At 42.1% G+C, this 13,391-nt stretch overlaps 1 long non-coding RNA gene across 2 annotated transcripts; it reads left to right on the top strand.

Moving 5' to 3' along the window:
* Positions 1–32: 32 nt before the first annotated feature.
* Positions 33–8,250, top strand: LOC125962133 (uncharacterized). Of its 2 annotated transcripts, XR_007473596.1 has the most exons (4): positions 33–207; positions 345–427; positions 528–1,260; positions 1,390–8,250. It is a non-coding gene; the product is annotated as an uncharacterized LOC125962133 (long non-coding RNA). The 2 variants fall into 2 exon arrangements; XR_007473595.1 differs by having other exon boundaries at positions 33–427.
* The last annotated feature ends 5,141 nt before the right edge of the window (positions 8,251–13,391 follow it).

The raw sequence follows: 13,391 nt of genomic DNA, 5'->3' as shown, positions 1-13,391 counted from the left end.
CACTTCGGGAGCCCACCAAGCCGAGGTAACACGCCTCTTACCCTTTATCTGAGATACCGGCGGATTTTGCCAGCCTCCTCGAATTCTTACCTTTTGTCCTGCGTTACACGCCGGGGAAGGGAATTCTGGGATCGTGGGTTATGCGGATCCAAAATGTTTTTCAGAAATAAAGAAGTTGTAAAACAATGGAGACAAGTATATATTTATGTATGTGTCTTGTGTGTAGACATGTAGATTCAGGGTTACATCTCAGAGTGCTACTCGGTGTATTTTCTGTGCACGTCCTTCCTACTTCAATCTCGTGGTATACCAGGGACCATGTTTTTCCTTTCCTCACCATACAGAATACAAGAAATGACGATTCTGAAAAAGAAGCTGATGACCAGAACAAGGGATAGGAAGATGACCTGTTTGCTTGAAGAGCGAGGTTGGTTTTTTCGTTTGTTTTCTCCACCTGGGTGAGACTGGGCTAGACCTGAGGGCGGGGCGAGGGGAGGCTGAAGAAGGCAGCCAACTTGTGTTTTCAGACCAGAGAGCAAGGAGCGGAGTGACTTGATCCTTGAGGGTGCCTTTGGCTCAAGGGGGAAGCTGACTCTTCCGGAGAATCTTGGAGCCGACAACAAAGGAACTCAGCACCCAGCTAACTTCCAGGAAGAAGCTTCCTTTCCTCCCCCTGCTTTTCCCCTTTCCCCTCCTTTCTCTCTCTGCAGCCATCAGAAATAAACTCTGGCTCATTTCATCTGAAATATGCTTTATTCCAGGGATAGTAATAGCTCAGAGAATCTCTGAAAAAGATCTCTAGAAAAATCTCTAGAAAAGATAAGGAAACAGATTATCCCCTAGAGCCTCCAGAAGGTAAGGCAGCCCTATTGACCCCTTGATTTTAGTCCAGTGAGACCTTTGTTGGACTCCTAACCTACAGAACTGTAATATAATAAATGTGTGTTCTTTTAAGCCACTAAACTCATGGTCACTTATTACAGCAGACATAGAACACCAATTCAGTAAGTGTCTAGCACATTCACCTTAGCAGTAATAAGATGGGGGACATAATGAACCCTATATAAATCTGCAGGTCGTCTGTCTGTCCTAGGTTGACAGGTCAAGAGATACTGGTACATGTTTAAAGCATTACATTAGGTATCTTTTTTCCTTTCCATTTTTTCCCTAAAGGACTCTCGCCCTATTTCCTGCACAGGTGTACCCAACATGGTTCTCACTGGAATTACAGCAAATTGGAAGACAGTGGTGGTGACACAGGTTGATTTCATTTGCTTTTAAGAATGGGTTCTAACACGTAGAGGGAAAGAATATAATTTATGGAAAGTTAAATACCGTAGAATCCTCCATCCCAAAGATTCATTTTTCGCAACTATTTTTTTTTTTTAGGGTGAAGAGCTACTTTTCAAAGGGTGAGACACAAGAATGGCTTTTAGGAATTTCCCCCCAAAGTAATTTGTGACTGGATCCTGTTGCCGAAACTTGGCCTCTGTTCACCGGTGCCGAAGAGAAATGCGGAGACAGAGTTTTGGGTGAAGCAGAAAAGAGTAGCTTTTATTGCTTTGCCAGGCAGAGGGGGCCACAGCGGGCTAATGCCCTCAAGGCTGTGTGACCCACCCTGGAGGGAGTAGTGAGGAGCCTTACAGCGTTCGAGGAGCAGGGCGTGATCAGCTCGCAGACAGTTCTCGGATTGGCTGGCATCAAAGTGAAGTTTCAAGCGTCATCAACCTTCTGGTTTCAACCAGTCCAGGGTCTATGTGCTTGTGGGCGGCGCTTTCCATCCGGAGGGGGTCTGCTCCCTGTAAAACCACTTAGGAGTGTGTGTCGGGCCTTCATCGGTAGCTTCAGTGAACTGGGAGTTCGGTGATTCTGCCGTGTGGCGGATTTATAGTCTACATTGCTGCCCGTTCCCCAGCCCAACAGCTGTTCTTTGTTTCTACACCTTCACATTCCCGAATCATTAACTCTTGAGTCAGCACTTTACTGCAAAAGACAAGGGCACGGGGCCTCGTACACGGTTTCAATCCTGACCAGCTCTGAGATTTACACGATGCATATGCTGTTGTTTTCATAAATGTTAACGTCCATAAAATGAAGTTCTTAAAAGCATTATTTGAGTTCTCCATTGACTACTGATTACACCATCAATGCCTTCCAGCCCTGGCAGCACAGGGAGGAAGGAAGAATTGCTGGGATGCTTGCATCACCACAGGGCAAGAGGGCCTCAAATTTTACTGCTTTATCTTTAAGTAAGACTTCATAGTTCGGCTGACTTTTCATCCATTCTTGCTGATTCTGCCAGTGAGTTCCTCTGTAGTGACAGCCAAAGGCACTCATGGAAAATACTTAACCAAGCGTAAAGGCAGAAGTCGAGGTCACTTCATCTACGACGGAAGTGGGGCATGTGTCTACCTCAGGCCTGAGTCTTTCGCTGGGTCTTTTGGTAACTGGTGGCGGTGGTGGTGACAATGTTTGAGTTATTTTATGTTTTATCTTTATTTTATTTATTTATATTTTTGGCCACGCCGGCGGGGGCCTGCGGGACCTTAGTTCCCCGACCACGGATCGAACCCCTGCCCCCTGCAGTGGAAGCTCACAGTCTAAACACTGGACCGCCGGGGAAGGCCGTGAGTTTTTTGTTCATGTTGTCGTTCGTTTTAGTTTCTCAACTGTTACTAGGAAATGATTGTGGAGCAAGTGCTTGGTTTTAATTCTGGAAGGCAAAAGAACGTAACTAAGGACTTTTCCCGAGGAACGCTTTGAGATCTTTATGTCCATTTGTGGTGTGACTTACCCACTTTTCAATTAAGGATTCTTAATTAAAGGAAAACAAGCTTATTTATAGGTTTGAATCAGTGTTATAGAACAGTAGGTTTTCGACTGGGATCCGCAGCCCACCCGCATCAGAAACGTGTGGTCTGTGTTTACGTGAAAAACTGCCGACTCTAGGGCCTCACACCAACGAAACCTCCGGGGATTGGAGCCCAGGAAGGAGCTTCTGTAATCTCCACAGCTGATTCTGAGGCACTCTAAATGTAAGAACTGCCCTTTAATATTTTTAGATAAGGGGATTGTTACAAAATGACAAGAGGGTAGATCATTCTTTTAAACTTAGACTTCAAGCATTAGACAGTGAGGTGAGCTCTTCGTGCCAGTTTGTCTTCCCTGTTCTTCCCCACTCAGCCTAGGGACTCGTGCAGACATTAGAGACAAAGTAGGCGAAGAAAAACTTATTGCTTTACACACATTTTGCTTTAATAGCCACCGAAAGATTGTTTCATTTGCTCTCACTGACCCTGTCCACCAGTTATGTTGGCCTTTAACGTATCGCTGTAGCAGCATGTATAAATATATATCGTACATTTATTCACACGTACACACCTTCGAAAGCACTGCGAAGACACAGACTAGGCTTTAGCACAACTGGGGGCCGCTCACATGTCACTTAAAAATGGTCACCGGTTCATTTACACAAGACTTTCAACAGGCTTGGTGTGGCCAGTAGCCCCCAAGTCCCAGGGAGAAGTTAGGATGACAAAATCGGACAGTATGTTTAGAGTGGGGTCAGTACCCTTCTTGGAGCTCATAAAAGAATAGAAATAGGAGGTCTAGGCTAAGCACGAGACGGCATCTGGGAGTCGCTGCTCTCACCACGTGGATTCAAAGAACTCAGGTGTTGCAGTGTAGACCGACGCCCAGCCTGACTGTGACCCAGCTGCGCTGGCCCCGGGTCAGGTCGTCGGGCCCCTGCCAGCACCGTCCTGCAGGGCACCGCTGCTCAGTCCTGAGCTTCTCCGTCTGCCGTGGAGCTCCAGCGTGGGGACCACATGCTCCATTGCTGGGAAGCAGGTCCTATTTCCCCTGAGTTGACCCTCGGAGGATGAGGCGAGAAATGTGCTGTTGCTGGTTCCCAAGCCCCTGGCGCGTTCAGCAGCAGTGCCACAAGGTCCTCTACAAACTGTGCCTGTTTTGCTCAGTGCTGGGCCCGGTGGACCTTGGCTGGTTATTCCTCAACTGCAGGAGAGGCCCTCTGCCTTTCGCCCTGCCCCACCAGGCCACATCTCTGACTCCTTCCAGACCCTCCAGCAGGTGTGGAGAAGTGGGGCCCAGATCCTCCTCAGCAGACAGGGAGCTGTGAAGAAGGGGGGCACCCCATCCTCCCTGCAGTTTTAAGGACCTCTGGTGGCTTTGCTTCTTGAATGGCTCCTGGAAGGCAAGGGTCACAGGACTGGAGTGCATGGCAGAGCCCTTAGGGATTTCACCTGGAGGCCAAAATACCACAATCAAAGTAAGACTCCATTATCTGGCCCTGCTGGTGGCTAACTGAGGCTGGAGAGGGATCTGAGTGGTGACAGAAGCCGGGAGCACGCTGAGAGCCTGTCACAAGGATGAGCTGAGGGGACGCGCTGAGGTCTGGAGGAGCAACTGGGGCCACCAGGTTGGAGAAGCTTCCCACCACCTCCTGTGGTCATATCTCTGCTCAAAGCCACTGCACACCAGGTGTCCGGATCCTACCACTCCCTCTTCAGGGGCCAGTTCACTCTCCAGTTTACTTTGGAGCAAAAGGATGGCTTTTGTGATTTCCCAGGAAAAGAAGTGCTTAGTATGAAACGTGCATACAGACATTGTCTTTTGTAGGAAGGAGAGGACGTTTTCTAGGGTGAGAATAGCTATGGGAGTTTGGGGTTGCTGGTTCTGGGTAGCTCTGTTCTCTCCACCTTCTCTCTTTGCTTCTCCAATTGGTGACTGGTGTGGCTAGGGAGGAAAGGGGCCTGGGTGTGACCACCCACCTCTGGAAACATGACTGTGCTGAGCTGAAGCCTCTGGCTTTTGTGGCTTCCCAGGAAAAGCAGTGCTTAGTATGAAACACGCACACACAGACATGGTCTTTTGTAGGAAGGAGAGAACGTTTTCTATAGTGAGAATAGCTATTCGAGTTTTGGGTTTATTTTGCTCAAGAGTTCGTTGAGAGTCTTCATTCTGTGTGTTTATACTTTTCCAAAAAGTTAGAAACTGTTGAGCCTTTATTTCTTCAAATATTTTTCTACCCCAGTCTCTCATCTGTTTTTGAGACAACAATTTTGGATATACTATATTATTTAACATCGTCCCACAAGTCACTAAAATTTTTTTTTCAGTCTTTTTTTTTCTTTGATTCATTTTGGATAAATTCTTTTTCTATGTCTTCAAATTTAAATGAAAATTTCTTCTGCAGTCTCTAATCTGCTATTAACCATATCCAGTAATATTTCTATTTCAGATATTTTGTCATCTCTAGGAATTCCATTTATACTTACATCTTCCATTTCTCTCCTTAAGCTCATATTTCTTTTCATTTTTGACCATATAAGCATAATTATATATGTTTTAATATTTTTGCCTAACTCCGTCATCTCTTTCATTTCTGAGTTTGTTTCTGTTGTCATATTTTCCTGTCCTATGTATAATACTTTTTATTAGAAGCTGGACATTATGAATTATACATTGTTGATTACTGAATTTTGTTTTTAAAGATTGTTGAACTTTATTTTCCCCAGAAGTTGTTACTTGTGTTCAGTATGATTCTTTTGAGGCTTGTTTTAAAATTCATTCAGGGCAAGTCTATAGTAGTCTTTGCTCGAGGGCTGACTTGGACCCACTTCTAAGGCATGGCCTTTTTGATGTCTCTATTGGATGCCCTGTATACTCAGTGAGATTTCTCCATTTTTCCACTCTGGCTGTAGTGATCTCCAGCACAGTGTGATCTCTAGGAATTATTTGTCTTCTTCCTAGTCACTATTCTTTGCCTGGAATCTGTCCTTTCCCAGCCTCATGGAGGTTTACCCTACCATACACAGATTTATATTCAGCTATTGATTCACGGGGTGCATTATGTATATTTCAGTAACTCTTCTCTGTATGTCTCCCTCCTCAGTTACTCTGTGCAAACATTCAAGATTTCTTGAACTGTGTTTATTTTCTTTAACTCATCAATTTTCCCGCACTTTGTTGTTGTTGTCGTTCCTACCCTGTGCCATATTCCAGAAATTGTCTGCAAGAAGAAAGTTTAGGTGTGGTAGGATTCACCTTGTTTGTTTTCTTTCAGGGGTCACAGTTCAGAGCTTCTTATTGTCCAATGTCTGAAAACTCTTTTTCTATATTTTGTCCAGTTTTCTTTTTTTTAGAGTCACAGATTTATTTATTTATTTATGGCTGCGTTGGGTCTTTGTTGTTGCGTGTGGGCTTTCTCTAGTTGCGGCAAGCAGGGGCCACTCTTCGTTGTGGTGCACGGGCTTCTCATTGCAGTGGCTTCTCTTTGTTGTGGAGCATGGCCTCTAGGTGTGCGGGCTTCAGTAGTTGTGTCACACGGGCTCAGTAGTTGTGGCTTACGGGCTCTAGAGCGCAGGCTCAGTAGTTGTGGCACACGGGCTTAGCTGCTCCGTGGCATGTGGGATCTTCCTGGACTAGGGCTCGAACCTGTGTCCCTTGCATTGGCAGGCAGATTTTTAACCATTGTGCCACCAGGGAAGCCCCTCTCTTGTTTTCTTAAACTAGCTTGTGTTCGTCTGCCTTAGATGATGGAGGATTCACAAGTAGTAGAAAGCATGAGCCTCTGTTCCTGTGGCTCAGTGAGGCAGGGTGTTGTCTGGTTCCAGTGGAGTTACCATGAAGAAGCCTCTCTATCCTCCTTTCCTTAAGCTTTCCCAGTCTTGGATGTGGAAAGAACTCAGTTGCTCCAGTTCAGCAACCCCTCAGCTCATTCTGCTTCACTAGTTGAACCAGCTTTTAAAAATTTTACAGCTGCATATTACTCCATTGTGTGGTTGTACCATAATTTTCCAGCCCATATCCTAGGTATGAATATTTAGGTAGGTTCAGTATTTTGCAATTAAAAATACTGCTCAAGGGTTTCCCTGGTGGCGCAGTGGTTGAGAGTCCACCTGCCGATGCAGGGGACACGGGTTCATGCCCCAGTCTGGGAAGATCCCATATGCCGCGAAGCGGCTGGGCCCGTGAGCCATGGCCGCTGAGCCTGCGCATCCGGAGCCTGTGCTCCGCAACGGGAGAGGCCACAACAGTGAGAGGCCCGCATACTGCAAAAAAAATTAATAATAATAATAATAATGCTCAAATAGGTCATGTGTATTTATCTTTTCTTAGTAGACATAGATCTTCAAGGTAAATTTATATAAGTGGGATTAATGGGTCAAAGAGTAAATGAATATGTAGTTTTGTTAGCTATTCCCCTATAGGGGAATTTGTATTCCCACTAGCAATATAATAATAGTGCCTATTTAGTTATATCTCTCTAAAAAAGCTTGTTGTCAAACATTTGAATTTTTGCCAATCTGATAAGTGAGAAATGACTTATAAGCGGAGTTTTGAGTTTCACTAATCATAAGTGAAGTATAATAAAATTCTGGTTAATTGTCTGCTCATATCTTTTGTCCATTTTTTGTCATTTCTACCCTGATTTTTAAAAATTTATTTATTTAATTAATTTATTTTTGACTGCATTGGGTCTTCGTTGCTGCACACAGGCTTTCTCTAGTTGCAGTAAGTGGGGGCTACTCTTCATTGTGGTGTGTGGGCTTCTCACTGCGGTGGCTTCTCTTGTTGCGGAGCATGGGCTCTAGGCACACATGCTTCAGTAGTTGTGGCATGTGAGCTCAGTAGTTGTGGCTCGCGGGCTCTAGAGTGCAGGCTCAGTAGCTGTGGTGCACGGGCTTATTTGCTCCGCAGGATGTGGGATCTTCCCAGATCAGGGATCGAACCCGTGTCCCCTGCATTGGCAGGTGGATTCTTAACCACTGCACCACCAGGGAAGTCCCCAGGTGTATTTTAAAGTTTTCCTTGTATAAGTTTTACTCATTTCATGTTGATTTTATTCTTGAATATTTTATTTTTATTGTTGCAATTTTATTTTATTTTTTATTAAAGTATAGTTGATTACAATATTGTGATAGTTTCAGGTGTAGAGCAAAGTGATTCAGTTATGTATATATATTTTTTCAGATAATTTTCCATCATAGGTTATTACAGCATATTGGATATAGTTCCCTGTGCTATACAATAAATCCTTGTTGCTTATCTACTTTATGTATAGTAGTTTTTATATGTAAATCCCATACCCCTAATTTATCTCTCCCCTCTCTCCCTTTCCCCTTTAGTAACCATAAGTTTGTTTTCTGTCTGTAACTCTGCTTCTCTTTTGTATATAGATTCATTTGTATTATTTTTACATATAAATATTTTTCCACATATAAGTGATATCATATAATATTTGTCTTTCTGTGTCTGAGTTACTTCACTTAGTAGGATAGTCTCTAGGTCCATCTCTGTTCCTGCAAATGGTAATATTTCATTCTTTTTTATGGCTGAGTAATATTACATTGTGTGATATATATATTACATCTTCCTGAACCACTCATTTGTTGATGGGCACTTGGGTTTTTTTCCATGTATTGGCTATTGTAAATAATGCCTCAATGAACACTGGGGTGTGTGTATCTTTTCAAATTAGAGTTTTCATCTTTTCTGGATCTATGCCCAGGAGTGGGATTGCTGGATCATATGGTAACTCTATATATAGTTTGTAAGGAATCTCCATGCTGTTTTCCATAGTGTCTGCACCAAGTTACATTCCCACCAGCACTGTAGGGGGGTTCTCTTTTCTCCACATCCTCTCCAGCATTTATTATTTGTAAACTTTTTGATGATGGCTATTCTGACTGGTGTGAGGAGATAACTCATTGTGGTTTTGATCTGCATTTCTCTAATTTAGTGATGTCGAGCATCTTTTCATGTACCTGTTGGCCATCTGTTGTCTTCTTTGGAGAAATGTCTATTTAGGTCTTCTGCTCATTTTTTGATTGAATTGTTTGTTTTTGATATTGAGTTGTATGAGCTGTTTGTATATTTTGGAAATTAAGCCCTTGTCAGTCACATCGTTTGCAAATATTTTCTCCCAGTCCATAGGTTATCCTTTTGTTTTGTTTATGGTTTCCTTTGCTGTGCAAAAGTTTTTAAGTTTGATTAGGTCCCACTTGTTTATATTTGCTTTTATTTCTATTGCCTTGGTAGACTGACCTAAGAAAACTTTGGTACAATTTATGCCCTAGAGTATTTTGCATGTGTTCTTTTCTAAGACTGTTATGGTGTCATGTCTTATGTATAAGTCTTTAAGACATTTTGAGTTTATTTTTGTATGTTGCATGAGGGTGTGTTCTAACTTCATTGATTTACATGTAGCTGTCCAGCTTTCCCAACACCACTTGCTGAAGAGATTTTCATTTCCCCATTGTATATTCTTGCCTCCTTTGTCAAAGATTAATTACCGTAGGTGTGTGGGTTTATTTCTGGGCTCTCTATTCTGTCCCATTGATCCATATGTCTGTTTTTGTGCCAAAAATACTATGCTGTTTTGATTACTGTCACTTTATAGTATTGTCTGAAGTCTGGAAGGGTTATACCTTCTGCTTTGTTCTTTTACCTCAGGATTGCTTTGGCAATTCTGGGTCTTTTATGGTTTCGTATAAATTTTAGGATTATTTGTTCTAGTTCTGTGAAAAATGTCATGGTATTTTGATATGGATCGCATTAAATCTGTAGATTGCTTTGGGTAGTATGGCCATTTTAACAATATTAATTCTTCCAACGAAGAGCATGGGATATCTTTCCATTTCTTTGAATCATATGCAATTTCCTTTACCAGTGTTTTATAGTTCTCAGCACATAAGACTTTCACCTCCTTGGTCAGGCTTATTCCTAAGTATTTTTTAATGTGATTTTACTTATTTATTTATTTTTGGCTTTGTTGGGTCTTTGTTGCTGTGTGTGGGCTTTCTCCAGTTACGGCAAGTGGGGGCTACTCTTTGTTGTGGTGCGTGGGCTTCTCATTGTGATGGCTTCTCTTGTTGCAGAGCATGGGCTCTAGGTGCGTGAGCTTCAGTAGTTGTGGTGCATGGGCTCAGTAGTTGTGGCACATGGACTTAGTTGCTCCGCGGCATGTGGGATCTTCCTGGACCAGGTATTGAATCTGTGTCCCCTGCATTGGCAAGCAGATTCTTAACCACTGAGCCACCAGGGAAGTCCCTGATGTGATTTTAAAAGGGATTGTTTTTTTACTTTCTCTTTCTGATATTTCATTGTTAGTGTAAAGAAATGCAACAAATTTCTGTAGTTAATCTTGTATCCTGCAATCTTGCTGAATTCTTTCATCAGTTCTAGTAGATTTTGTGTGGAGTCTTCAGGGTTTTCTATATATCGTATCATGTCATCTGCATATAATGACAAATTTTACCTCTTCCCTTCCATTTTGGATAACTTTTATTTCTTTTTCTTGTCTGATCGCTGTGGCTAGGACTTTCAGTCCTCTGTTGAATAGAAGCGGTAAAAGTGGGAATCCTTCTCTCATTCCAGATTTTAGCAGGAAGGTTTTCAGTTTTTCACCAGTGAGTATTATGTTGGCTGTGAGTTTGTCATAAATATATTTTATTATGTTGAGATATATCCCCTCTATACCTACCTTGGTAAGAGTTTTTATCTGGAATGGATGTTGAATTTTGTCAAATATTTTTTCTGCATCTATTGAGATGGTCATGTGGTTTTTATCTTTTGTTTTGTTGATGTGTTGTATCACACTGATTGATTTGCATATGTTGAAACATCCTTGTGACCCTCTGATTCATCCAGCTTCATCGTGGTATATAATCTATTTTACGTGTTGTTGGATTTGGTTTGCTAAACGTTTTGTTGAGAATTTTTGCATCTATATTCATCAAAGATATTGGCCTGTAATTTTCTTCTTTGGTATTGTCTTTGTGTAGTTTTGGTATCAGGGTGATGGTAGCTTCATAGGATGACTTTGGGAGTGTTCCCTCCTCTTCAGTCTTTTGGAAGAGTTTGAGAAAGATTGCCTAAATTCTTCCTTGTATGTTTGGTATAATTACCTAGTGAAGGCATCTCGTCCTGGACTTTTGTTTGCAGGGAGGTTTTTTTGTGTTTTGTTTTTTGTTTTTATTACAGATTCTATTTCACTTCTATTGATTGGTCTGTTTAAATTGTCTATTTCTTCTTGATTCAGTTTTGGTGGGCTTCATGTTTCTAGAATCTTGTCAATTTCTTCTAGGTTGTCCAATATGTTGGCATATAATTGTTCAGAGTATTTTTTTTTTGGTATTTCTGCAGTATCAGTTGTTATTTCTCCTCTTTCTAAAGGTTTTTTTTTTTAATATTTATTTATTTACTTATTTGGCTGCACCAGGTCTTAGCTGTGGCACAAAGGATCTTTGTTGCCACATGCAAGATCTTCATTGTAGCATGTGGGATCTTTAGTTGCAGCATGTGGGATCCTTTAGTTGTGTCATGCAAACTCTTAGTTGCTGCATTTTGGATCTAGTTCCCTGACCAGGGATCAAACCTGGGCCGCGTGCATTGGGAGTGCAGAGTTTTAGCCACTGGACTACCAGGGAAGTCCCAGTATTCCTCATCTTTAATTTCTCATTTTGTTTATTTGGGTTCTCTCTCTTTTCTTCTTGGTAAGCCTGGCCAGAAGTTTGTCAATTTTGTTTACCCTTTCAAAGAACCAATTATTGGTTTATTGATTATTTTTCTACTATTTTTTAAATCTCTATTTTATTTATTTCCTCTCTGATCTTCATTATTTCCTTCCTTCTGCTGACTTTAGTTTTTGTTTGTTCTTCTAATTCTTTTAGGTGGTAGCAAAGTATAACCCCAAGTCCTGTTTCATTCACTTCTCAGGTTAGATAAGCGTGGCATTCATATTAATTCTTTGATTACACCACAGAGATGGTACACCCTCTGCCAACGGCAACCTGATAAGATTAATGGTATCCAAATCATGTCAGTGATGGGCTTTGGCATATGCCAACCCTACCAAAACATGCATGATCGAGCACAGGTTAGTGAACAAGTTGTGTTTGCTGTCTGTTATGTCCCTGCTCTGTTGGGTCACAGCAGGACACTAGCTGGCAACATCTAGTGAGTCAGATATGGAGCTTAAGTAAAAGTTGTGACCATGGGTGAAAATTTGTACAGACTTCTTCTTGAGTACATGGACTTAGACTTTTGGGCTCATGTTAGGATTACGTCAGTGTCCTAGGATAGAAAATCACTGCACTAGGATGAAAGAGGCTACAATCTTAAGAACCCCCTTCTGCTGTGGTTGACAAGAGCCCAAAGCCAACTCATGCTCTAACCCCACAAAGCTGGGTCTTAGGTTTGAAAAATGAGCACAACTGTTGCAGACATGTATTCCTGAGACACTGTTATAACACTGATGCAAGGGAGATCTCCCAACTCTATCCCTTCACACTACTCAAAATTGGCATGCACAATAAATATTCATAATCAAAGAGTTTTAACAATAAGAGAGTGCTTCTGGAAGGCCTATGATACACAGTAATTTATCATGAGGATAAAATAGCTACCCTATAATGGTGTTGTTAAAATTAAATGAAATAATTTTCTACAAGGAACAAAACACAAATTTGAATGTCCAGGATATTGTGAAGGAACAAAATCGTTAAGCTGGGAATGTGCCTGGTGATCACCTAAGTATCTACATCTTACCAGTGGAGACACAAGAAATCAGGATTTATCTCTCATTGTTGAGGTCCCATTGTAACCTCATTTGCTCGGGGAATCCGCAGGCAAATGTTCCATAGTGTTTTTCTCATATGTGTGGCCATAGATACGGATTCTGAAGGTAAATAGAAAACACACACAGAGTATGGGATGTCTACTCAATGGTGGGGTCATGGGGTCATGGATAGCCAGCTTTGATAGATTGTATTACTGTTCCCAACTATTTACTTTCTCCCCTGTAAGATGACTGTACATCCAGCCCTTAGGTAATAGACTTCAGTGCCTCCCAATATGCAGGGTCCATATGATTTGCTTTGGTCAGTGGAATGCAAGTGGATGTGATGTACTCAATGTGAGCTAAAGCTTTAACTGTGCTTGCTTAGATTGTCCCTACCCTTTGCCAAGAGAGCTACAGAAACCAAACAGGGGCTGTGCTGGTTAAACTCTTTGCTAATCTTTCCATGTCAGTACAATAAATTCACCTCATTCAAAATAAATTTTTAAAAATATACTTAATATGTATATATTAGTCCAGGGATCCCAAATCCCCTGGCCGCTGACTGGTAGCGGTCCATGGCCTGTTAGGAACTGGGCCGCAGAGCAGGAGATGAACAGCAGGTGAGCCAGTGAAGCTTCATCTGCTGCTTCTGATCACTTCTCATCACTCCCCATCACTCACATTACAACCTGACCCATGCCCCCCATCCGTGGAAAAATTGTCTTCCACGAAACTGGTCCCTGGTGCCAAAAAGGTTGGGGACCACTGTATTAGTCTATAGTATGGTGTTCCATAATAGAGTCCT

Source organism: Orcinus orca, chromosome 1 (assembly GCF_937001465.1).
Source record: "Orcinus orca chromosome 1, mOrcOrc1.1, whole genome shotgun sequence".
Classification (NCBI taxonomy): Eukaryota; Metazoa; Chordata; class Mammalia; order Artiodactyla; family Delphinidae; genus Orcinus; species Orcinus orca.
This window is presented reverse-complemented; position numbering and strand designations above follow the sequence as displayed.